Source organism: Rhea pennata, chromosome 3 (assembly GCF_028389875.1).
Source record: "Rhea pennata isolate bPtePen1 chromosome 3, bPtePen1.pri, whole genome shotgun sequence".
In the NCBI taxonomy this organism is placed as follows: Eukaryota; Metazoa; Chordata; class Aves; order Rheiformes; family Rheidae; genus Rhea; species Rhea pennata.
In genome coordinates, this window is record NC_084665.1 from 35677390 (window position 1) to 35702767 (window position 25378).

Consider the following 25378-nt stretch of genomic DNA (forward strand, 5'->3'; position numbering starts at 1 on the left):
CAAAGAGCTGGTTCACGTGCAGACAGAAAGGATTTGCTCACATCTATCTGCATGAGACTGTGCAGACATCACTGTCCTATAGATGTGCAGTGGGATAAAGATTTTATCCAGCTTTACATGAAGCATTTCACCCACTCTGTGGTGGGGATCAGAATATAATGCAAGAGTAGAGTTTCTGACAGGGAAAGTGGGTATTTTAATGAGTCACTTGAGATGCAGAGTCATGAATGTCCAGACATTCTCAGAGATGTTTTAATAAATAACAATGAAGATAATTTAAACACTGTGAGCAGGAAACGCATTATTGAGCATGCATAACAGTGCAAACCTACAGCCCATTCAAAGCCTTCAAAAAACAGCCAAGCAAAACTCAAATGAACAGCAGTGAACAGGCACATCTGTGCTTTAAAGGCTGTGAGTTCCAGAAATTAACACTGTAATAATACCGCAGCAACTCAACATAATCCTGCACCTGCTTGTTCTCTCCACCCTTCTGCTGGAAGTTAATAGTCCCCAGATGGGGCAGATAAGTGGGACGTGTACACACATGGGTTTCTTTAGTCTGCAGGCCAGCGCATCAACATAACCCACTCATCAGCCAAGACAAAGAGGTGTCAGGGTCAAGGACAAATACAGGTGTGGTGCATGACTCCAGACCCATCTTGATCACTAGCTCTTTATCAGGTTTCAGGAATGATTTCTTCCACCCTACCTCTTTATCCCTCTGGAGATTCATGCAGAGTCCTCTGAACATGTATCTGGAGGTTCTCCACTATCTGTAGCCAACCAGACTGCAAATCTGAGCAGCACTCCCTACCTTTGCTGGAAGCTATCTCTAGAGATTGAAGAGAAGAGAAAGAAAACAGAATTAATTGTTGTCCAGCCTGTGGTCTCTGAGCCAACACTGAAGTAACAATCCTTTCCCTCCATTGTAGGCATCCAGTTCCACACATTAACAGTTTAGCATGAACAGAAAAAATAAGACTATACAGAAGGCTATGCTAGGATCCATCTAGCTGGATAGCCCAGCTCCAGCAGTAGCCAGGATTATTCTGGGAAGAGCAAAAGATCATAACAGCATAAAATGGCTCTTTATGTAGTACAGCAATTTTTGGTTCAGGAAATTCCTAAACCAGATGTACCCTCCTTATATTTAAAAGATCTCTCTGGGTTTTGCTTCCATGAATGTGTCCAATCACTTTTTGGACCCATACAAACTTTGGTAACTTAACATCCTCCATCAAGGAGTCCCACAGCTTTACAGTTCCACATATCTTCACTACTTTGGGTCAGCTTAGAGGAAAACAGATATTTTCACCTTCTTTACAACTGTATAGGATCTGTAGGCCTCTGACGGATGAGTGAGGCCACAGGGGGATTGCTCTTGAGTTGTTTTCAGTGAAGGATTGATATCAAACAGTCAGGAGTGTAAGAAGACTACTAATTGCATGTGTTCATCTAGTGGGTATGCTGACTTTGAAGAATGTCACTTTGATTGCATGGCCTCCTAGGAGGGAGGGATCTGAAGGATGATGTTCAAAAAGAGTCATGGCCAAAAGCAGAGATCTCTGCTGTCCCTACAGCCAGTGCAGTATTAGAAGGAGAATTCAAATTTTGCAAAAAATGCCAACAGAGCTACATTACCATGCAACAGCTATGCCAAATTAGAGCATGATTCTTAGCTTAAAGTCTCATTTTTAACAATCAAGTACCAGTACAAAGTGCAAAATGAGATTATTAAAACTTTTCAGTAAACCAAAGGGAGGGGAATTCCTGAAAATAGCTTCAGATCTCTCTCATTTTTTATAAATGTCTGTACAACATAACCTTTGTGATTTAACTCAATAGCTGTCACTGGCTTATAGCTAGAGGCCTTAATGAAACTGAGCCAGGCACATGATCCTTGTTCTTTTTTGTGTTTGTATCTGCTGCTACAATAAAAACACCTTTGTTTTTACCTTTCTACTTTTTAATCACATTATGCTGCCCTTTTCCTAGAGAAGGTGGAGGAAAGAGAGGGCTGTGTCTCCTAGAAGAAGATGGAACAACGGATTCTGAAGTTTGGAGGTGAGCAGAAGCCAAGCAAGCTTAGCCACTGGCCAGGTGTTTGCTTGGTTAGGGGAAACAGATGAGGTGAGAAGTCTGTACATTGCTGGACACAAGCAGAGCCATGTGTTAAAAGCTCTCAGCACAAAAATCAGCTTGACAGTCTCCTAATAGCTAAATCCCTCCAATTCTACAGCCATGTATCAGTGCAGTCCAGGGGGTTTCCAAAACTGGGTTCGCTAGACAGAAAAGTTTTTAGGATTGGTCTCTAGAAGATCAATGTCCTATATAATAACAGCAGTTATGCTGGTGTTGGTACCCCAGGGCAGTGGTTGAGTCTTGAGGGTCTCCAGCAAATGCACAAGTATGCACAAGGTACAGAAGCTGCCTATCCTGCAGCTGTTACCAGAGCTCTCACTACTCTCCTTCAGGCTTTTAAAATCCATCTGGGGATTTCCTGGAGCACTGGCTGTGTCCCAGTTGCATGCCTTCTCCTTCCTTTGCTCAGATAAAGACTTGTACTCCAGTCGCTGGTGGTAGATGGGCTTCCAGTCACTTCTCTTCCCAGTGAGCAATAAGGCCAGATTTCTAGAAAGGCAGAGGTGCAGGATGAAATAACAGGAGTATCTCATTCCCCTGGACTGGTTTTAGTAGCAAGTACTAGCTATGAGGACTCCACATTGACTTTGGCCTGCATAAGCTTTTCCCTGATGCTTGGAAGCCAGCTCCCAGAAACAGGTCTGGAACAGCCCTGCAGATACTAGGGGATTCATAGCTACAAACACTGCTTGTAGGCACATGAAGTGCAGACCAACTCATATTAGTCCCCAGCTGATTTTCGGTGTAGATACACTTCCAGCTGAGAAGACACAAAAGAGATCATTTTCAGAGCAGTGTGTTTGAATCACTCCTAATACTGTTTTCTTTGAAATATTTTTTTCTTTGCACAAAGGTTCAGAGCTGCCTGTTTCAAATGCCGTTTGGCACTCAAACCCACTTCAGGATCCCCTGGTTTCTAATTCGAGCTGCTTGGTCGCACTGAGCCCTTCCCCTGCGAGACAAGCAGATCCAAGGGCAGAGGCTCCACTGTGGCACAGAGAACCACATGGTATTTGAAGCATAGCACTTCTGTAGCCTCACTTTCCACTGAATGGTTGAGGAAATTTTTATTTAAAGTTGGTTTCTATTGCCAAAGGCCCTGCTGTCTAGGTTGATAGAGAATATTTCTCAAGTACCTACTGAAGCAGCAATCTCCGACATGCTGCCAAGACCTTATCTTTGCCAATTCTTTTAGATGGGTCTTGATTTTCCTCTCACTTACACCTGCTTCACAGCAGGGTAACTCCACTATAAAGGCTCTTCATTTACGCCAGTGAAAGGAAGAGAAGAATCAAGGTTATCCCCTGCAGGAAGGATGCACATAAAATACTGAATGCACAATGCTCCATAGAAACAGTCCCCCAAATGCTCCCACCATCTCAGCACAGAAAATCCTCTCCCAAATGTTGTTTTTAATAAAAACCTCACAGGAAGGAAACTGTCTTCCTGAGCCACCATGCATGGAGACTCTTGAGGACTGTTGGGTTGGATCATGACAGTATAAACTGGTTTATTGCCAGAACAAGCAACAGATGCCAGGAGTGTGACACGGAGCAAGTATTTGGCAGTTTGTTCAAACACTCTGACAGCAGCAGGCATTTTAGACTCTGACAGATAAGAAATTGGCCAGTAAAATGCATTGATGGAATATGTGGGCTGTGGAGTCTGCCCTGCCACTTCCCTGAAATAATGCAGGACCGATTCCAGAGAGAGCATGCAGCTTAAAGTTACTGTTGGATCCCATACAGCCAATAACTTAGTTTCTGCAAGAAGCTGTTGTTCAGAAAGACAGCATCTGTTGTCTGCTTGTTTTGGGGGTTTCAGAGAGAGAAAATCTCATCATTATATTTCATAGGCGCAGAGCATCTTCTGAGCCTTTTCTTGTGTAAGCAGGTGATGCCTTCATATGTTCATGGTTGCCACTATACCCACAGGACTCAGAGAGACCTCATCAGGGGGCAATCCTCTGTTAGAGACAGAGGGATGGACTGGTGCATGCATAGAGAGAGGAAGGCTGTGGTAAGAAATAGATATGATACATATATACCCACATACAGACATGTATAGATGCATTCAACCACTTATCTTCTGCTGTTTGCTGTGCTAGTTGGCCAACACCACCTTGGTAACATCTGTCCCCTTCTCAGAGCCAGGTACCATCCCACTGATAGGGCTTGGAGCTGGAAAGCAACTGGTTCAGCAGAGGCTGAAAGTGTCAGGAAAAGTCAGACCTCGGTGCATGTGTGTCCGATGTCTCAAGAATGGCACAGTCCTACACTTAGCCTGCATCTCTTCCCAGTTAGCTTCAGGGTGAAAACAGAAGCATAGCTGGCCAGGGCAATGGGCAATGGCCTATGGGCAATGGGGCAATGGGCAGGAGAAAAAACTTTACCTTGGAAATAGAGGCTTGCAATGGTCATTCTCACGCACATACGCTCAATTTACATTGCTGTATAACCCATTTTTGCTGGCACTGAGCATGCACAAGGCCTGCCCTGGGGATATTCCCTGCATAACACCTGACCTGCAGCAAGCAAGCGTGCTGCATTGGAAATTAAATGAGGCCTGGAGCTGGTGTGCCTACAGCACAGCCATTTCCTATCTGGATTTGGCCACTGCAGCATGAGAGCCAGGGTGCAAATTAGGCACAGCCATAGCATTAGGAACTGAGCTGGTGGTAGGAGAAGCTCCCAGATAGCTAGGGTATTAAAGTGCCCTGTGGTTCCTGTGCTGATGCACTGATGCTGATAGAGGGATGACTGCTCCTTCCCTAGGTAAATCTGAAAGCCACCCACCAGCACTTTCTGACATACACGTGCTGTTTGTGAGATGCTGCAGGCTCTTTATTCCCTCTGTCAAGTGAAGTATTTACCTTCATTAGGTCTTTCTGGCTTGAACCTGTGCTTCCCTGTAAATACAGAGCCTTTTGGGGCTTGTAGTTCAGGCCTCATATTCTCTTCCAGTGGCTGAGGTCCCCTCTATGTTGGCCTGTATCTCCTGCAATGCAACAAGGACAGTCTTTGACTGCGGGTGTCAGGGTGCCATGGGAGCCACAAATGTTGGGGTATGCCTATATGGTAGGAGCTGTGTCCCTAGAGAACTAGGGCAGTGGGTTCTTACAATATAGCTCAGTAGGGCAATGAAGCTGGGTGGGAAAATACAATGTCCTACTGAATGCAATTGTAGCAGTGTTTGAGATTGCTCCACTCTTCCCATTTTGGCTTATGTCCAGATGTTTCATCTTGGTGAAAAAAAGGCATACCAATTCAAGTGCTTTAAGGAACCTTGGTTCCCCTCAAAACTCCCCAGTTTTTAAATTTCACCTCCACCTGGCAATGGAAACAACCACTGAAGGTGGATGCAGGTTTTTCTCAGTGCCTTGCTCTGCTACTGCTGGCAGAGGCTCTGCAGCCCTGCAGTGTGCCTGGACAATGTTTCCAAGAGAAACCAGCCTCTTTGTGTAGCTGGGAACAGTGTCGGAGGCAAAATCACCCCAGTTCCAAGCACCTGTCCCTCCCCTTGGTATCAAACCATTGCTTTCCAAGTTTCTCTGCCCTTCTCAGAAAAATCTCCCAGCAGCTCCCTGCAGCAAAGCAGCTCACAAGATCCCTTCCCCTTGCACATGGGCTGTAAACAGTTCCTGTTCATAGCAGGGGCTTTATTTCCCCCCGGCCCTGTGAGACATGGAATAGGAGCACTGCTGGAGGCCTTTCCCAGCAGCATGTGCCGCCGTGTCTACCTGTTGCTGCCTGGGCCCAAGCGAGACTCCCTCAAACCCATCCGTTCCCCAGCCTTTGCCCGAGGGCGAGTGGCGTAGCCTGACACAACAGCGCTGACAGCCAATTACCAGCTTTAAAAATTAGCCCCTAGGTGAGTGGGCTGCCCAGCTACTGTCAGACTGATTTCAGGTTAGGCAGAAAATTGTCAGCCAGCTGAACGGGGGTTCAGTTCGCTCTGCCCTGCAAGGACGTGCCGGCGCTCCCCGTGCAGCGGGCGCTCAGCTCCCAGCCCGAGCACGCGGGAGGAAAGGCGCGATGCCCTCCTGCCCACGCTGGGAGAGAGGCAGGGAGAAAACCCTCCCTCTTCTCCCATCCAGGCGCTGCCAGCCAGCACGGGGCGAGCGCCAGGGAGGCTGAAAGGGGGTGACGAGCCAGGGGCTGGCACCAAGCTGCTGATGCTGGGAGGGGGCTTGGGCAGAAATGGCAAAGCCCCAGCCCTAGCAGCAGCCACATGCCACGTTTGCCGTGCGGAGGTTTCCATTTCAGACACTGTGATCCAACTTTTCTCTCCAGATCAAGTTATTAAGGTAAATTTGATCAAAATGACACATGGATTACAGTGTGTGTTGCAGACACTAATTCTGTTTACTGTTCTGGGGGAATGGGCAATTATTACAAAAGCCAGGACAGAGTGTTTTTAATAACATTTCTTGTTAAGATTTAATTACAGGAAATTGTATTTTCTTAATCACTGGAAACTCAACTGCCTGGGATTTTTTTTATATGATTTCGTTTGCAGTTTATTAAATCCTTAGGTTATTCCTTTTCTGAGGCTTTGTTTTAGTCAGTCACTAAGTGCTTCTTAACACGTGTAGGAGCAGATTGTTCAAAATCAGGAAGAAACTGAAGGGAGCAGACCCTGGGAGGCAAGGTTGGCCTTTGACAAAGCAGCCCTCTGAGCAGGACTTAGAGGTCATAAGTTACTTAAAAAGACAAAAAATCAATGCAACCAGTTTTGCTTCCGATGATGAGTTTCTGAGGCCTTCTTCCCCTCCAGCCTGCCCCACACTCGATACTCGCATGTACCTGTTTCCCCAGACTCCTGTTTGCCTCCTCCCCTCTCCAGCTGCACATCTCCAAAGCAGGGGTGATGTGGAGGATGTGTAGGGGGAGGAAGGATTGGAGAGAGGGAACAGTCCAAAAATAAACAATAGGGAAGAGGAAAGCAGGGGCTAAAACATGTTATTTCCTGAGCGTCGGTACTCCCCCAAAAGAGCAGTCATTCTACAAACTGGCTGGGGAGAGCTGAGTCATCACTTCCCCTTCCCGAGGGGCAAATCGGCACCCTAAAGCAGTATTTCCAAAGAGCAATGTCAGCTCTTGGCACCCAAACCCACTGGGAATAGCCAGATTAAAACAGGCCTGCTAAGCATCACAGTCCCTCTGATTTCAGAGACAGGGAGCTTCTCAGATCTCTGAGGAGGAGAAATGATGTCCCAGCTTGAAACCCATGCCCTTGCATGAGGCTGAGACTTCTTCCCCAGCTGTTAAATCAGCAATAGTACCATTTCAGTGCTTCAGCTGCTCATACGAAGGAGCTGAACTGAAAGGAATCGAGCAAAGGTGTCTGGGAGGCGGCTGCTTCTCAACAACCCAGACCCCAGCTTCACCAGCCAGCGCCTGAGTTGGCCAGGAGCATCCCAGCACCAGGCACCTCATGGTCGGTACCGGGACCTGCTGCCCAGAAACCTTCCTCCCAGCCTCTTCTGGAATTGTTGAGGTGAAAAAGCCAGCTGAAAGGAGTGAAAGAGGCAACTGAGCTGCTTAAAGGCCAGGCCGGCTCGGGCGCGTGTGCAGAGGCAGCCTGCCTTGTACACAGCGCAAGCACTGAAAGGACAGCTTGGGGGGGCAGGGGGGATGCACAAAGCACATCCGCTATCGGGCAAAGCTGCCACCGCTTGGTAAACGGGACACAAACAGTGTTCGCCCATCTACAGCCTTTCAGAAAGCAGCTGAGTCCTGTCAGATGACCATGTTATCTCCCCCCATGAGCTCGAGACACCGAAGCGCTGGGGTGAACGGGCTTATCTCTGTCTTGTCTGCATCAGGCAGATGACAGGCAGTGGCAAGGTATTCAGGCCCACGCACTCGCTATCTGCGCGGCAAGCCTGGTGATCCTATCGCCTCGCCTGACGTCGGTACTGCCATCACTGCTGGCCACCTGGGCAGGCAGAGCGGGGAGCCCACTGGACCAAGCGCTGGAGGGGGACGTGGGGAGGGCGCTGCCCCGTAATCACCAGTGGAGGCTGTGAGTGCTCAGAGGAGCAGGCTGGGAGGGAGGGAGGGCTGCAAAAGGGAACTGTGCTGGGAAGAGAAACAGGTTAGGGCTCAGTGCAATGGGGAGATAGGGAGGGAGCAACCCTTTCCTCCTGCTCCTTCCCAAAATCTCAGCTCCATAAACAGCAAGGAAAGCTATGGCAGGAGGGAAAGAGAAATTTTGCTTTCTAAGAGCAAGAGTGACAGATGAGCGAGAGTGGGACGCAGGTGTGTTGCATACACACACACCCACACAGGGCCTTGTAAACAGCACCTGTACAGTCTAAATGCCTCCTTCTCTCCCCCTTCTTCTTGACACTGTCTACGAAGCTGGTTACACCATCTATCTTGCCACATCTCATTCTCCAGCCATGCCTTTGAGGGGCTGACTTTCTAAAATCTTTGAGGGACAGAAGAGACAGCTGTGCAGCCACCCTCTGCCATTTGATGAGCTCCTTCGATAGCTTTTGTTTTCTGTTTGAGTTGACTGCTTGCCAAGCATGAGTAATCTGACTGGAGAGTCATGGATGTGGAGAGCAAGGAAAAGAGCTGGGGCCCAGCGTTAGGCACATCAGGTATGCCCTGGCCCCAGTCCAGCTGGGCTTACACCCCAAAAGCTGCTGGGACACCAGACCCCAGCTCAGCTGGGGTCTTGCCTGCGGAATAAACACATTCTAAGCAGCTTGCACCTTGCACCTTGACTCTGATCAGGTATTTCGTGAGAGAAGGGGCTGTTCCTGGCCAGGTTTCCCTCTCTTTGCAAAAGGGGAAGCTGTAGGGTTGACATCTGAGTCCATATGACTTGGAAATCAGAAAAGCAGTGGCCAATCCATAGCCTGCAAGCTTACTGCAGCCTAAGCCTGCTTTTAGACTTGCCAGGGGACTGGATAGGCTTCAGCATGTTTCCAAATGTACAGATGTTTGCTGTCTCTTCCAATACCAAAATGGGGGCATAGGGAGAGCATCAAATGACTGAGGAGGTGGCAAGTTCAAAGAAAACAAGAGGAGATGGTTCTTAACACACAGTACTTTGCTAAGCTGTAGGACTCCTTGCCACAGGGCGTTGCGCATGCTCAGCATTCAGGTAAGTTCGAAAGGTGATGGGCCAAACTCAAGCAAGACAAAGGAATAAATTAAACGACTCAGGCCTGGGAGTCCCTGAGCTGCAGATTTCTGGGAGAGTATTTTGGAGCAGCTCCACTACTCGCTTCTCCTCTTCTTGCACTCTTCCCAAGCATGCACTGTTGGCCACTAAGATACTGAGCTGGACTGGCATTTGGCTGGGTCCTGTTCATCTGGATGGCACTGAGGAATGAGAGTGCTGTTGTGCCTGCTTCACTGCAGCTGCCATTTGACCACTCACACTTGGCTCTGCTCTGCTAGTTGCTCCCACACTTCAGAGCCCAACCTGCAAAGGAATAAACCTCTCTCTGCGGTTGCTGAACATCCCCTCAAGTCTGAGGTATGCAGGACAAACAATGTGGGATTAGAGTCAAGATAGGAATAGTAAAGTGTAAACCTGCCATGTGGATCCCTGGGGAATGCAACCATAATGGGATGGTGCTGGGAACTCCAGACTCAGACCAGCTGGATACTGCTGCTGTGCACTCAGTCTGGCAGTCCTCTGGTCCCCTTCAATGCTCAGCAGGGAGCTGATGACTTATCCACTGGCAGGGAGCAGAGCACTGAGCCAACTGCAAGAGGAGGGCAAAGAGGTGCATTTCTCCTGTGCCATGCTTGCTGTGCCCAGCACTACTAGCTCATTTGGCCTTGTAACTATTTGCACTCCATTCAACATATTAATTCTCCTCCCTCTGCGATCAGACTCAGCTGCTTTGACATTTATTGGTGGGGGTAAGGAGGGCTAACTTCTCTAACTTGATCTTTGCCCAACACTGCACTTAGTGCTGAGACCTTCAGCTATCACCATTTTGGAGCACGTCCATAGGTCCATAGCAGCACCTCCACTGCACTTACCTCTGATTATTCTGAGCACCGTTAGCCTCAGGTCAGCACCTGCAGCTCTGTCCCTGCTCCATAACAGTGCCAATCAGTGACTTGCCAGCTTCCACAAAACACGGTGCCCTTTATTTTAGGGCATAAGCATTTCAAAGAAACAGTACAAACAAGCAAACATGCCAAATACTCATGCTAAGCCTACCATGTAATGCTGTTCAGGCCAACAGATCCTGGGCAGTTCTGACACAATTATGTCAATTCTCTGTTCCAGCTACAGTTGTATGTTTTTCAATCAGGACTGTTTCTTTAAACCCATCACCACCTTCTTTTGTCTGGTTTCTTAAACCAGAGTAAGTAATTTCTCCCATGAAAAATTTCTCCTGTGAGTGTATCAGAGATACGCATTAATTAAGCAAGGTGGGTTTATGTAGGAGGGGCATAGAGAAAGAAGGGGGTAGAGCCCCCCCCCCCATCACCATTACCCAGTGCACTTTGCTTGCTGTATACGGTATGAGGGGAGAACAGCTGTGCAGCAGCATAAACCTCTCCCCCTCTGTAACCTGGCTGGCTCCAGCTCTGGTAACCCACTTCCTTCTCTCACTCCCCATCCTGAGGGGATGCAGGAGCTCAGTGCTACATGGTGCTGAGAGCACTGATGCAAATGTCTCTCCAGTTATTCTGCATGTGCCTGGCACAGATCACATCTCAGGGTAATTGTCTTTGAAGGTTCCTTGCTTCTAAGGTTTTGCATCTGTCATAAGGAGTATTTTCCATCTGCTGGGATTTACTCTGGGTTCCCAGCTGATTCCTGTCTACCTCCCCTCAACCAAGAGCAGTCGCATACTAAACTGGAGTGAAGTAATATTTCCAGGGCAGGACCTGTCATAGGGAGTACACAGGCTTGCACACTATGAATCCCAGCTGGTAACTCTGCAGGTTACTTTGCAGAGGCCACAGCTGTCTAAGTCATAAAGGTTTTCCCCTCTGCCTCCAAACTTTGCCCTTCTGAATCGGTGGACTCCTGTAACACAAGAGGATGGGTATATGTCATGCTGAGGAAGGCTGGGTGTGTCTCAGACCTGTGTGATGCTCTGGCACATGTTAGAGTGCAATACTTGCAAACCCTTTAATTTTGCAAAATGGAAGCATGACACTAAGAAAAGCCATATCCCAAATATTTTCTGATTAGACACCACCCGTAAGTGTGAGACCAGTACTGAGGAGCTCAGTGGCCCTGGCACTGCAACATGAACACATTGGCTACATGCAAAGCTGCCACTGATTTACATTGAATTCTTAACTTTGCAGTTCCACCACCAAGTTTAGTCACAGCGACCTCTAAATACACATCCCAATCCATCCTAGCTAGTTGGTCCTTCAAGATTCACTGCCAGACAGCAGAGCACCCTCCATGCCTGTATCTTCGCCTTCTGGAGCCCAGGGAGGAAAGAGAAACTGTTGTTCAGAATGCAGCCTTCTCCAGATGCTCTGGACTTACAGACTTCCCTCTGTGAAAACCTTTGCTGGAAGACTGCAAGCATGCAGCAACATCTACAGAAAATTAACGTGTACTGCATGCTCTACAGAGAGAAGTGGAGCCAGCAGCAACAAGGAGCCAGATCAGCACTCTTTCAGTATACATCAGCTTTCCATATCACCACCTTCCCATCCAGCCAAAAATGTGAGAGAGATCTCATGAACAGAGAATTAGAAATTAGAAAAGTGAAACTTGAGTTTGTTTCCATGTTTTCCATATCTCAGCTCTAAAGCAAGGGAGGCTTTGGTGCAATGAGTCTTGAACTATTCCATACAGTCTTCAGAATCTGAACAAGAAACATCTTAGCCTGCTTCCATGAGGAAAGAGGAACTAATGGGCTCCATGCCAGTCTTTGGCAGGGCTGCTCTGCAAACCGTGCAACCAGGTGGTGGGGGTGGAATAGGAGGTGAATAAAGTGTGTGCTAGAGGACTCATTATCGTCATTTTACTGACTAGAGGACTTGTACAAGAAAATGTGATTGTTAGCCCTTGCTCAAGGGCACAAATCAGCCCAGGAGCACAAGACCTCAAAGCCTCCTCCAGTGCCATCTTTCCCAGATGACAGATACTGCCAGAATTACTGGCTGAGCCTTGGATACCAAACTTCCTCTTCAGTTATGTGGCACATAAGCAGAGTACTGCTCCACTCCAGCTGCTGCCTCGATGAGGGTCCCAGAGCAAGGCTAGAAGAAGGCTCTGAGCACAGGCTGAGCCTCTCAGCCCAGCAAAACTAGCCAGGTGGGAGTTCAGCTTCCCTCCACAGTCACAAAATGTCATTAGTGATGGGAATGAAGCAAACGAGATCCTTACTCAAGTTTCTAATTCTGGATGTTCCCAGCAGCACTAAAAAGTCAAACCGAAAGCAGACATCTCAGCCTCTCTAAGTCTGCCTCATCACAGATTATGCTGAGAAAAGCTGAACACATGCAGTATATTCATAGAAAGGAGACTATCTTTGAGGAATAACCACAAGTGCAACAGCATCGTAACTCTGAGCTGTAACATCAGGGCTGTACCTGTAGTATTTTTTTTTTCATTTGACTAGGAAGATGCACTCTGACATTGCTGTTACCTATGATGCAGAATGCAGACTAGTAGATCCCCAGTGTAATCACGGATTATTGTCTCTTAGCACAAATATCTCTGTTGTTCTTTTACTGCTGAAAATGTCAGTAAAATATACACTTCCATGGCTGAAAAAAAAGACACTTTTCAGCCAACAGATACATCAATGCTTTCTTGTTTCCTTTCCCTTGTTTAACTCTATGCCACAGCTCCTCCATTAACCCAAAATGAGATGCAACATTGACCAGAACCTGAATACTGCACTAGGCTCTATAATACAGTGATCACATCCTTGCCTGAATGCAGGTACATTATTTTGTTCTCATTCTCTCTCCTTCTCTCTCTCCCTTGTGTTTATAAACTTCTAGCAATAAGAGTTTGGCTGCAGTGGCTAGTCTAGAGTTCACGGCAGAGACTGGGCTTGGTAAGTCCAGATCTGCCTGGAGCCGTTTTCTTTCTTGGAAATCTCTTCATCGCAATGCTCTCAATCTTGCAATGAGCTGGCTGGAGCACAGGAGGCTCTATGCTGCAAGCCGCATGCTCAGGTTTATGCAAAGTGTATGTAGGGGCATAGCAAAAAAAGGCAGGGAGGACAGAGCCCACACCTCTGAGTGAGGTGACAACGACGTCCCTGAACATTCCCCATCCCCATCTCCTATCATGCTGCAAGTGGCACAGGACCCATACATGGTCCCCACTCTGAGGTGGAGCCTCCACCTCACTCTCTGCCCAGCATCTACCCTTGTAGGTGGGTTGGCCCTTCCTGGCAGTTTAAAAATACAGGCTTGTAATTGAAACATCTGACTCCAATCCCCTGCTCCTTCTGGCAAGCAAATGACCAATATACCTCTTACACAGACAAGCTCTTTCTTAAACCCTACTGGAGCTTTTTCTCCCCATTACACCTGGAGGGTAACTACTACAGAACCTCAGTGCTTTCAGATGCTTACAAAGCCTTTTTCTGGATTGCTTCTGTCTGTTACCAGTCCTTCCTAGCACATTAGCAGTTCCCACTCTTTGTAGGAAATACCTTATTTGAGAGGACTGGTGTTTGCCTTTCTCATGGCTGCACAATTTCGGCAAACCAGTGCAACTTAGTAGTACCCCTAGGATCTTTATTTCCTTGATTGTTTCAAAGACATGGGCCCCCAGTTTATAGGTGAGATTTTCATAAGCAGTTTCTAAGACTGGTTGGCACTGCAATTTATAGTGTTGGATGTAATTAGCTCTCTATTACTTAAGTCTGCAAAACGATCCAACTCCTTCTGTGGGATATTCTGATCCTCTTCTGTCCTGCTGAAGCCTTCTGATCTCAAGTGAATATCAAATTTCACCAGAGAACACCAATGCTATCATTAATGAAAATATTAGACCAATCTTAAGATTCAGCCCTAAGAAACACTGGTAGAGCCTTCAGTCAAGTCAATATATTCCTGTGAAACACAATCTTTCATCATCTTGAGCCAGTTTTTACCCTAATTGGCAGGTCTACAAATGTCCAAATCCTTCAGCTTCACCGATTCCTCAGAGTACTCAATCAAAAACGTATTTGAAGTACAGTAGATGTTCCATATCCCTTTTGTCTAGAAAATCAATTGTCTTCTCAGTGAAAGATATCATATTGCTCTGGCACAATCTGCCTAGGGCAAAATCCATGCTTCATTGTATGGCCTTTTCCATTTACCACTGCTAATTTGTCCATTCTTCATAAGTTGTTCAAAAGCTTTAAATATTGTTGAGGTCAGACATGTGCATGTACATTCCCAGAGCACATTTATCATCTATATTAACTATAGATATTACCTTCACTAATCTCTAAGCAGACACTATTCACAGTTTGAAAGATGTATCAAAGCTCCATACTCAAGCTGCCTGTCATTTGCACGCCAGTCCTTTTGGAGTTTGGAAATGCTCATTACCCGTATTTTTCCCAAACTCAGTGCATACAGCCTAGAAAGTTGGTTTCTACTCTGGATGTGACCATTTGATTCCCTGGTACCTGGTGCTATCAGGCAGCCATCAGGAAAGGGAGAACATGCTGATATTTTAATATGGCTGCCTCTAGCATAAGTGCAAATTGAGAAGGGCCAGGGTGGGAATAAGAAGGCAGCAGCCCCCAGTGGCTCATGCCTAGTGGGTGTGGAATATACAGGGACTCTCCCAGGTGGCACCAGGGCCTGCCTTTCCAGTAGGTGTCACACATGAGTTTGATTCAGGGCTTTGGGGAATTTCAGCAATGAAAGAGAGATTTTATTTTATTCCGTGCACTAAAAAGGTTATTCAGCTGGCAAATGGGTAACTGTTGTGGTGAAAGGTTGTACTAGAAATAAAGTAGGTTAAGAGTAGCAGATCAAATTAAGAGAGAAACATGCTAGTAGCTTGGCTTAGCAACAAATGAAGACAGCACATAGAGCTGACAGTTAAAATTAAATGTGCTATCCTCATTTGTCCCTTAGCCACCCAGATAGAGGTTTTTAAACACTATTCCCAGATTGTTTTCTATGCATAGACTTAATGAATGCCCAGAAAGTATCTGCATGATAATCCAGTTCTCCAAAATTTGTGTCATCAGTGTATTTCCTCAGGACATTTACTATGTACGGGCATTAGGCAGATGGGTATAAAGGAGATATCTGGCACTATCCTGGGATATCAGAACATGCCTTTCTTTTATGTGCTTTTTTTCCCCTCTCCTCCTCTACCAGAAATGCCATTGAGCAAAGTAGATGCTTACGCTTATTCAATGCTTACCCCAACAGGTGTCCCTAATAGAGTTCCTAAGGACTCTTATTTGACTGCCCTCTACAGTATTTTTGAATCTTTTCCTCTCCATATTCAAACTAAATTGGTGTCATTCAGTAGGATGAAGATGTTCAGATATTATTGTCTAAATCCATGTCCTGAGATTATATCAATGCCTTTTGAGCAACAACTATGACCACTTAGTACTTGAAATTAATAATTATTTTCCAATTTCAGACATCAAAAACAGGCTGCATTCAGCATAGGAGTTCAAGGCAACATTTTTTGCCACATAGGTAAGCCATTCACCATTCTAGTATGGTGGTTCTGCAGACACACATCCTCCCTGGGCTGCCTCTCAGAGGACTATGGAAGGAAACTGATGTTATACAGCTACCTACAGACATGAATGCCCTGTTAAAAAGTATCTGTGTTTCACAAATCAAAGCAGGCTGGGCTCCAGCTGCCACACCAGAAGGGCACAGGTCCTCTGTCTTATCTGTCAGCCTAACAGAGCCAACCTGTATGGGTCCCCAGGTGCTTTAAGGCATCTCAATCAACACAAGGCACTTGCATTTAGGCAAATAAATCCTGCCTTCAGCAATACAGCCTGTAGAGCTGTTCAGCTCACTCTGATGCAGTCATTTCCCTCTGATGAGCTGCTTTGCCTTCCTTGCCTTGACTTCATCTCTGCTAACTGTAGTGGGAGCGGGGAGATGTGGCTCCTAAGCAGGTATCTACATGCCAGCAGGTAACATTAAGTGTCTTCTCCATCCCATCTCTGACCTTTAGATAACCCAAGCTGGATGAGTTGGGTGTCTCTTGCAGAGCACAGCAAATAGTATTAAACTATCTTTCCACCTCATGTGATTAGCTGTTATGGCTTATTTTGTGCCAGCAAGACAAAATATATGTTTAAGTATCATATTATGAGGTCTCAAACACATATTATTTATATTAAAGTCCCTAGGTGTGACATTGACAGCAAGAAGCAGGAAGGAATTTGCCTGGAGGTTATCTGAATAGCTGTTTAGAAACCATCCTTGGATTTCTAGCACAACAGCCTGTAGGAACTGAGAAGGCTATTGAAAGGCAGAGGCATACACATACAAAATCAGTATATTAAAAGGCAAAGGCTCATTTGACAGATAGTGAACATGAGAAAATGAAAAGGAAATGGGATGCTAAAGTGTTTTACGCTACATACTCATCACAGAAAAGGGGAGTTGTGTTTTTAATGAGCAAAGATGTATCATTTCACTTACTGAGCCTTCCAGTAGATGATAGAGACATACTTTAGAGCAGCAGGATTAAACAAGGTGTAGATATGTATTATAAATTGCTATGTACCAGATGTGAACAGATTGCCCTTAAATGTCATTTGTATGTAGATAAATCAATTCTAGCTAGAAAGAGCAGTTCAGCTTGGGAGGGAGGTGAAGGCAATGATATATCTCCTCTTATGCCTCGTACAGGATCCATTTTTACTAAGAGATATACCCCAGGCTTTATTCACCCATAAACTCATTTGTAAGACCCCTAGCACATATGTTACCTTCTCCGTAGTGCAGAGAGAAGCTGGACAACAGAAAAACTCATGGCAGCCCCCAGCATAACCTATGTAATTCAGCCTCCTGCGCTGGGGCTTGGAGGTACCATGTACCATCCAACAGCAAAGACTTCTATCTTACCCCCACAGCGTTCACAGCACAGCCTTTCCCCTTGCTTTGACCCCAGCAAGCCCTCCATCTGAGCCAGCTACCAAACTGCAAGGCCTGGAGGCTTCTGCCCCTGCTTGGCACTCCAGTTTAAAGGCAGGATTAGAGGTAAGCAGTGTTAAAAGCAAGCAGTGTTAAAAGCCTGCAGGCCTTTTCTAATATGGGGCTCTTCTCCTCACCTGTCAAGAGCTTGGCACTACCAAGGAAGAAAGACAAGGCAGCAGCAGTCCACAGAACCAGAAAGCAACTTCACATAGTTTGTCCTCCTTTTGCTCCCACTCTTTGAAACACAGGTCCTTCCTATGCAGCAGCCTACAGAAGGTCTACTACCTCTGGGGAGGCTGTGCTAAAAGCCTTGCAGAGCACTACAAAAGTCTCTTTTTGTAGTCTGACAGTAGAAAATTAGCCTTGGAGAAAACAGCTTTGCAAAGAGGTGATCTGCCCGCACAGCCCTCAAGCCCTCCTTGGGGATTTAAAGGGCAATCAGGACCACACACCATCTGTCCTAGGGCTTACGTTTGGTACGTAGTAGTCTGCACCACCACTGGGAGAGCACAAAAGTTGCTCCACAGGTCAAAACAGTTGGAAAACCACTGTTCAAGGTCTTCTCACAAGCAAGAAGCATTACCAGGAGTCAACGGCTCTGCAAGAATGCAAAGTACTGAAAGGGGCTACTAGGAGAAGGAAAGACATTACAGGGAAATAAGGTGATCTCTCCTTCTCAGCATCCATCCCAGTGCATGCTTGAGAAATAGGAGAGTAAGGGAATGAGGCTATCGGAGGACCACTCTTTTCAGGCAAAACAGATAAATGACTGCAAAGGACTGAGAGGCAGAGAGAATAGGCGCAGGAACAATCTAATGAATTCATAGATCAGAAAGGCACAGAGTCTCAGTGGTTTATGCAGGTCTTCTAATGCTTATGAGATCTCATTAAAATAAGCTACTGTACTGAAAGAGGATTAGAGGGCAGTAAAATTATATCTATCTTTAAAAATGACATTAGTGGTGATTCTGGGAATTACAGACCAATGAGCCCTACTTTGAACTAGGCAAATTAGCTGAAAAGATCATTAAAATGCAAATAATAAAACATCTAGATGACAGTGGTGATATAATAAGAACAAATCAGCATTGCTTCTGCAAAAGTATTCAAGCCTCACACATCTACTAAGATGCTTTATGCATGTTAGCAAAACAGCAGATAAAGGAAAAGTGAGGTGGTTTACTTGGACTTTCAAAAAGCCTCCATCCACACACCTTACATTGACTGGCACCATCTGAAAGCAAAGCAGTCAAAAACAAGATGTAAGCAGCTATTGATGATCAAAAGCTGCTTTAAAGAGATGCAAAAACACATTCAATGGTCAGTCTGGTAAGGGATTTCAAATGCCCCAGCACCTATATGGATAATAAAGATAACAAATGATCAGAGAGGTAAGAAATCTTTAGTTATCACCTCCTCTCCTTATGGAGCTGTATTATCAGAGTACCTGCGCAACCTCTTAAAATCACACAAGATTGTCTGTGTTCATCAGTCTGGGAGGAAACTGTGCAAAACCAGTGAAGCCTGTGTTATCAGTCTTCATCTTTCTTTCATAAATCTTATATTATTTAATGGATATGAAAAGGGGGCCTCCTGGAAGCCTGTTATTTCATGAGCATCCTAGCTTGCTTTCTCTCTATAGATTTTCTAACCACATAGTTACAGAAAAAAGCTGGAAGTTGCATTCACTAAAGTCTTTTAAATACCCACTTACTTAAAAGGAAACTCTACCAAAAAAAAGGCGGGGGGGGGTCATAATAGCAACACAACTTTGAAACTTTGAAGCCAGTTTTGTTCTGGAGCTCACTCTTGCCTTGCGATCCATTGGGGCCAGCCATTTGGGGTCTTTAACAGCCATATGTGAGTGAGAAGCACTGCCCTGGCAGTGGCAAGCAATGCCAATAGGTATGTCTCCCCTTGCCAAATACGGCATCCCAAAGGCATGGGGAAAGGTCCATAAGGCCAGTGCCACCTGGCCTAAGTGTTGCCAAGGTCAACACAGTACCTGGCTGCATAAAAGACAGAATAAAAATAACAAAAGACTGATAATGGCTTATACCTGCTTCATCACTGTGTTATCACACTTTGATCCTAGTTCAACCCTGTTTGATTGCTGCAGTGATTGGTGGGATTGAAGCCTGGGACACACAGAGGTGAGTCACATCCTCTGGGTTTGACTGTGGCCACTCTGTCTCCAAAATGATACAGTAGAAATCAAAAGTGTAGCAAAAATTATTAGAAGTCAGTAGAGCCTTCTGAATGGGAAGAGATGGGGAGATTGGAGGAGGTAATACAGAGAGAAGATGAGTAAAAGGGATGTGAAAAACAGATACAAAATAACAGATGGAAGAACGGAAGTAAATCATTCCCTCATATACACTCTCCCATAATACAGGAACAGAGGACATGCAATTAGAGTGAAAGGCAATGCATTTCTAACTGATAAAAGGAGAGACCATTTTTATACAATGAATAATTAACCTGTGAAGTTCACTGCCACAGAATTTTACCAGGGACAGAGGCTTAGCTGCATTCAGAACAGGAAAAGCCATTGATATAAATAATGAAAACAGCCACTGTTACACTTGACAGAATAAAATCTCTCTGTAAGGGTTTTTAACTCCTCCTGGTCCAGTCTAGGACCTCTGCTGTTTGACTAGGAGGGGACAGAAGAAATATCTCCTGGGCATACACTATATTCCAGTCTGTGGATTCCCCCTGCAGTAGCTGCAGTATCCTTCTTTGCAGCATTTGGTAGCAGAAACAGAAAGGGGGTAGATACTGGTCTGAAGGGACAGCAGAGATGCTCTTACATGATAATTCTAATGTTCCAGTAGAAGTGATTTTAATTGCTTTTTATTTCTGTCTCCACATTGTTCAACCATCTGCTAGGTACTGAGGGCTAAGAAGCTTGATGTCTCTGGAGGAAAGGAGAATTCTGACTGGTTTCTGCCACAGGAGACTGTTGCTTCATGTCTTACAAATCTGACCAAAGCATACCCTCTTTGACAGAAGATTTAGCCAGTTTTTGGTTAGTTGTTTTGACCTAACCCATACCTTCAGCATTTTCACATTCAGGTAAGTCAAAGATATAAAATACTTCAGTTATGTGAAGCTGCAGAATACACTTATGTGCTAATGAATTTTGAAAGGACTTACATAGCAGACTGGATTAGTTTCTGTGCCATTTTGCATTTAGTATTTACCCTCTGTCAGAAGACAAGTTATCCTTTATTTCCAGAAGGAGAGAGCATGGCAGAGCGAAGTGGCTTGACATGTATTCCAAAGAGGAGAGTTCGAACAGGTCTCCTAGACCTCCACCATAAGACCACCTTCCCTGTCTAGGGCTAATAATATGTTAGCTCTTGCCTCTGAGGATAATCTATCTGAAGCATGCAAAACATTTCATCAAGATTACCCAGGCAGCCCACATCCCAAGGAAACAGGTAGGCGAACACCATCTCCATTTGGAACTGAAAAATTAACAAGGGACTTAAGCAGTATACGTGAACACAACATGCAGATCGTTAAAACATTCCTTCAGAGCCTACAATTATCACTCCATGAGCAACTAAGAGTTTTGCAATACATAAACCAAGCATTTCTCCCCCTGCCTCAGTGACTCTGCTCAGCATTTTCAGAGCATGGCTGCAGGAGTCAGACACCTTGAAAAGCACAGCCAGGAAAAAGTGATGCCATATTCCTCGGAATATTGTAGCTCAGTAGGTAACAGGCACAGCCAAGACATGGTAAGTCCAAGTGTGTTTCTACTTCAGCTCCAGCAGGACTGGGGAATGACCCATTGCCACCAAGTCTGGTGTGCAGCTTGGTGGTTCCTGTGAGATGTGAGCTCTCCCAATACACCCTGGGAACTCAACCCAAATTTCCCCCAACCATGGTGAGGCCTCTAAGACATACCCTAACACTGGCTTGGTCACACCAAAGCCCATCTAGCCAATTATCTTGTCTTCAGCAGGATTTAAAGCAGATGCATAGGACAGGTATAAATCAGGGTGAGCATAAATGGCACTTTCTGCCAGTACTCTCTTAGCTTCCAATGCTTGAGGCTCAGGGATTTTCCTGGGGCAGATACGGTTTCTTTGTATTTAGTAAATATTTATTCCATGAACCTATCCAACTTTCTCTTGAACAAATGTAAACTTTAAGCACTCACAAAAGCCTGTGGCAAGGATTTTTACAGCTGAACTAGAGGATGTGTGAAGAACAGCTGCTTTCTGCTTTGAGCCTACCAGCTGTTAGCATGGTTTGATGAGCACCTAGTTCTTGCATTGGCTACATGAGAAGTGGAAGGCAAGTGTGAGAAGAGATTGTTTTGACCATTGCTTCCTGCTTTCAGGAGAGGATTGCAGATGCTCAAGAGGAAGGCAGTGTACAAGTCCTAGAGGAAGGCTGGATTAACTGTGAGCTACTCTCTTCCCTATCAAAGAGCCAAGCTGCTTAATCCAGGACACTGTGGGGCCAGGTGCATATAGGTGAGGTATAAATCAGCTCATCTTTGCAGGTCCAGCAGAGTGGTGGGCTCTCAAACAGTAGGCAAGATGGTATAACTGAGCCCAGAACATCTGGTTCCCAGGTATCGCTGATGGATGTACCAACTAGTATCGCAGTGTCATCCACAGGGAACAAACCACCACTACGTGACAGTAGAGGAAAAAAATAGGAAAAAACTAAGATAAGAATGTGAATCAAATAGAAAGCAACTATTTGCCATAGAGTGCTATTAAAATATCAGAAGAGATGCTGAATTTAGCCTCAAAGAATTGTACAGTACATACCAGGCACAGGGTATAACCCAGCACCCATGGAGGTTGTGACAAAATCAGGGAATTATTAATCTGTCTAAAGAAAAAGGAAAAAAAGATAAAAAATATTTCTCTTAAAGAGGATAAAGAGGCTTTTAAGAACTCAAGCAGCAAAGTATCAGTGCTGGTTTTGCGGATTACTATAGGCGATTATATACGCAGCTAAGTAGGATGAAGTCAGAAGAGGGCTGATCATCTGGGAAAACATGAATTAAAGAGATTTTAGAAAATGAATAAAGAACTCCAGACAAGGCTCTAATGGATCAGAGAATATTGCAACCATGCTGCTTCTGCATTCAGGTAAAAACTACCTGGGGGAAACATTCCATTGACACTTAACCTGCTAGTCAGTTGATCTTTCTAAAATGTGCAGCAAAGCGTGGTGCCATCACACTGCCTACAGCTTGGGCCTGCCAGCCCTTGAAATGCCACTTCTTGTGCTTTCTCATGCAGCGCTGGGAAAGAAAGGAAATAAAGTCCGTGGTTTGTCACAAAGCAGCTAGGGAAGAGCATTGCTGCTTGAGTGATTTCCCTGTGCTGCCTTGCCTTGCAATGCATCTGGCCTTGATTATTAAGGCTGCACATCCCAAAGGTGGCTGGTTTCTTCACTGACTATAGGCCAGTAAGAGACAAGCACCTGGTTTCCAACACATATACCCTAGGATGTGGGCTGAGACCTTACCAAACTCATTTCACACAGAAACTCCATGCATTTGTCGGGCCTTAATAACTTTAGTTAATGAGGATTTTGTTAAATAGCAAATAAGACTCCCAAGAGAAGTTAGAAGACCTGAGCCTCTCCTCATCTGAATAAAGCAGAGTACAATTAGCCATTTATTGCATAAAAGGTTTCCTTTAGATGACAGTAGAAAAAAAGAAAACAAATAAATTCTAGTCGTCACTCTATGTCCTTCACAGGAAGAATCACACTAGATCTCAGGGTTACTATTTGAGCGGAGTCTCTGGACAAAAGATCTTGCAAAAGTGGAGTTCAGCATAGGGGAAGGTTGGAAATACAGTGTCTGTCACTACAGAGGTGAGGAAACTGAGAATCAAAAGTCAGGAGCATTTCTGCCAGGGAGACATATCCTCCCAGTCGACAGTGAGGAACAGAGCTCAGTGGAGAGGAGCAGAGGGAGCTGTATTTGACAGCTAATGTGTCTGAGCATCCCTCAGCTGGGCTTGACACAAGGGAACAGCATGAAGTTCTTTGGCCTGTTTTATGCAGATAGAATGAGTTAATGGTTTGTCTAGCACATGAATCACTGGTTATGCCTTTAAAGCTCTGAAAGAGCAGGCTCTAGAGTGGCCATAAGGAAGCCGTTGCCTGTCTCCCACCCACAGGTCTCTCTTGCAGCCAGATCAAGGCAAAAAAGAGCCATGAGCCTGAGGGATATACTCAGCCTCATCTGAGTATCCATCCTAGAGAGTGTGTTCCTTCTCCCAGCAGTCTACCAGTTAAAAGTCCTGATATGGCAACTTTTCCAGATTAAAAAAAATCTGGACACCTGAATCTGGTGTCTTAACTGGGCAGGAGAAGGGGATTTCTCTGTTGTTTTTTCTGCTGCTGTACATGCTGTACATGTGGGGTTTGCAGCCCACCAAATGGAGACATGTTGGTAAGTTCTAAGTCCGCAGTGAGAAGATCAAAGCTTGCACAAAGTACATGCTAATTCTAAAGAGGTACCAGCTGCCCAGCAGTGAAAGGTGTCTTCTCTTCCGTACTCTCACTTCTCCAGCAGAGGAGCTTTCAAAGCATTGTCATATCTTCAGTTCAGACTGTGTTTCAACAGACAAAATACTTGTATTAACTTCTGCTTCCAGCTTTATGTCAGAAAAGGGGAGCCAGAGTATCCCAGTCCCACAAGCTGACACTACAAACTGTGGGACAGACGACGGTCTCTGGAGATCACTGCAGAGTGTTCAGCGCTATTTGCTTTCCTGTACTAGCCAGCTCTGAGAAAACAAGGCTAGTTGTTTTCACCCATTTCTCTGGGCTCAACAGGGGACACAGGGAGAGCATCTCTGTGCTTCTGATTTATTTTCCTGATGCTTTGTGCTCCCTTGGTGGCAGGTAAGAAACTCACTGCCCTGGTGCCTCAGTTTCCCAAGGGGAAAACAAAAACCAATACTTTTTCTGCTCTCTTTCCCAGGGAGCTGCAATCCTTTACTAATTAGCATGTGCAAAATGCTTTCAAGCTCCTCAAAAGGAAGGTGCAAAAGGAGGACTAAATATCATTAGCAGCTTTAACGAGAAAATTAATGAGGTGTTGACTCCTCATGAACTGCAACTGCCATCGTGCTGAGAAAATTCTGCTTTCATAGCAAGTATCACCTGCATCTCTGTTCCTGGAGTGCTGTTGCTTGAGATGTTAGCATCCAAACAGAGCTGCTACCAGCTCCTGGTGTTTGCTCTCTTGGCAAGGCCTTTGGTTTTGCCACTCAAGGCCTTTCAGTACCTTTTCATGGAGCTGCCTGGGATGCTGATGACAGGAGATGGAGATGGAGGGCAAGAGCCAGGGGATATTTTAAAGGATTTTAAAGCTTCCAGACACTTTCCCAATCACAAATGGCAATGAGAGGCAAAAGTTAGCTAATGTCATCAGTTTCTGAATTGGATGGCTTTGAAGCCTTCTCCAAGCAGCTCATCCAGATTGTGCCTGCTGCTGTTGTCGGGGTTTTCAAATGGCAGCTTTGGGTCCCTGCTGCATATAAGGCTGGCAGCCACTCAGGGCTTGCAAAAGAAGACGTGAAAAAAACTGCTCTTGATAATTTAAAAGTCACTCTCCTGCTGAGTACGCTTGGAGTTGGAAGGAGCCTTTCCTCAGCACAGACAGTTCACCGAGTGGGTCTTGCCTCAGCTGGTGTACCTGCTGCCTTGACATGACAAACATAGGCCTGTGGGGGGCAGGTGTGGGGTGGGGGGAGGCACATGTGTCAGAAAGGACTTCCCCCAGTGAGACAAGGACACAGGAGGTCCTAGCTGTGCTCCAGGCTCCTCCAGTGCAATGCATGTGGGGCTGGATGATAGGGATTGATCCCACAGCAGCCACAGCAGCACCCTCTGCGCATTCCTTTGGATCTCTACACAGGAAACCCCAGGAGGAGAAAGGGGATCCCTCCCTCCCTGCAGTCCTTGTCTCCAATTCACTGTGAGCTCTGCTGTTGGCTGGGGCCTAGAGCAGGGGAATAGCACATGTTTTTAGAAAAGAAACCAAAAGGTCTTCATCTGCATATTTCCCCTCACAGGACACAACCCACCTCAAAGCAGCAGAGGGTCAGGAGGGTGTCCCTGTGCAGGAGAGTTAT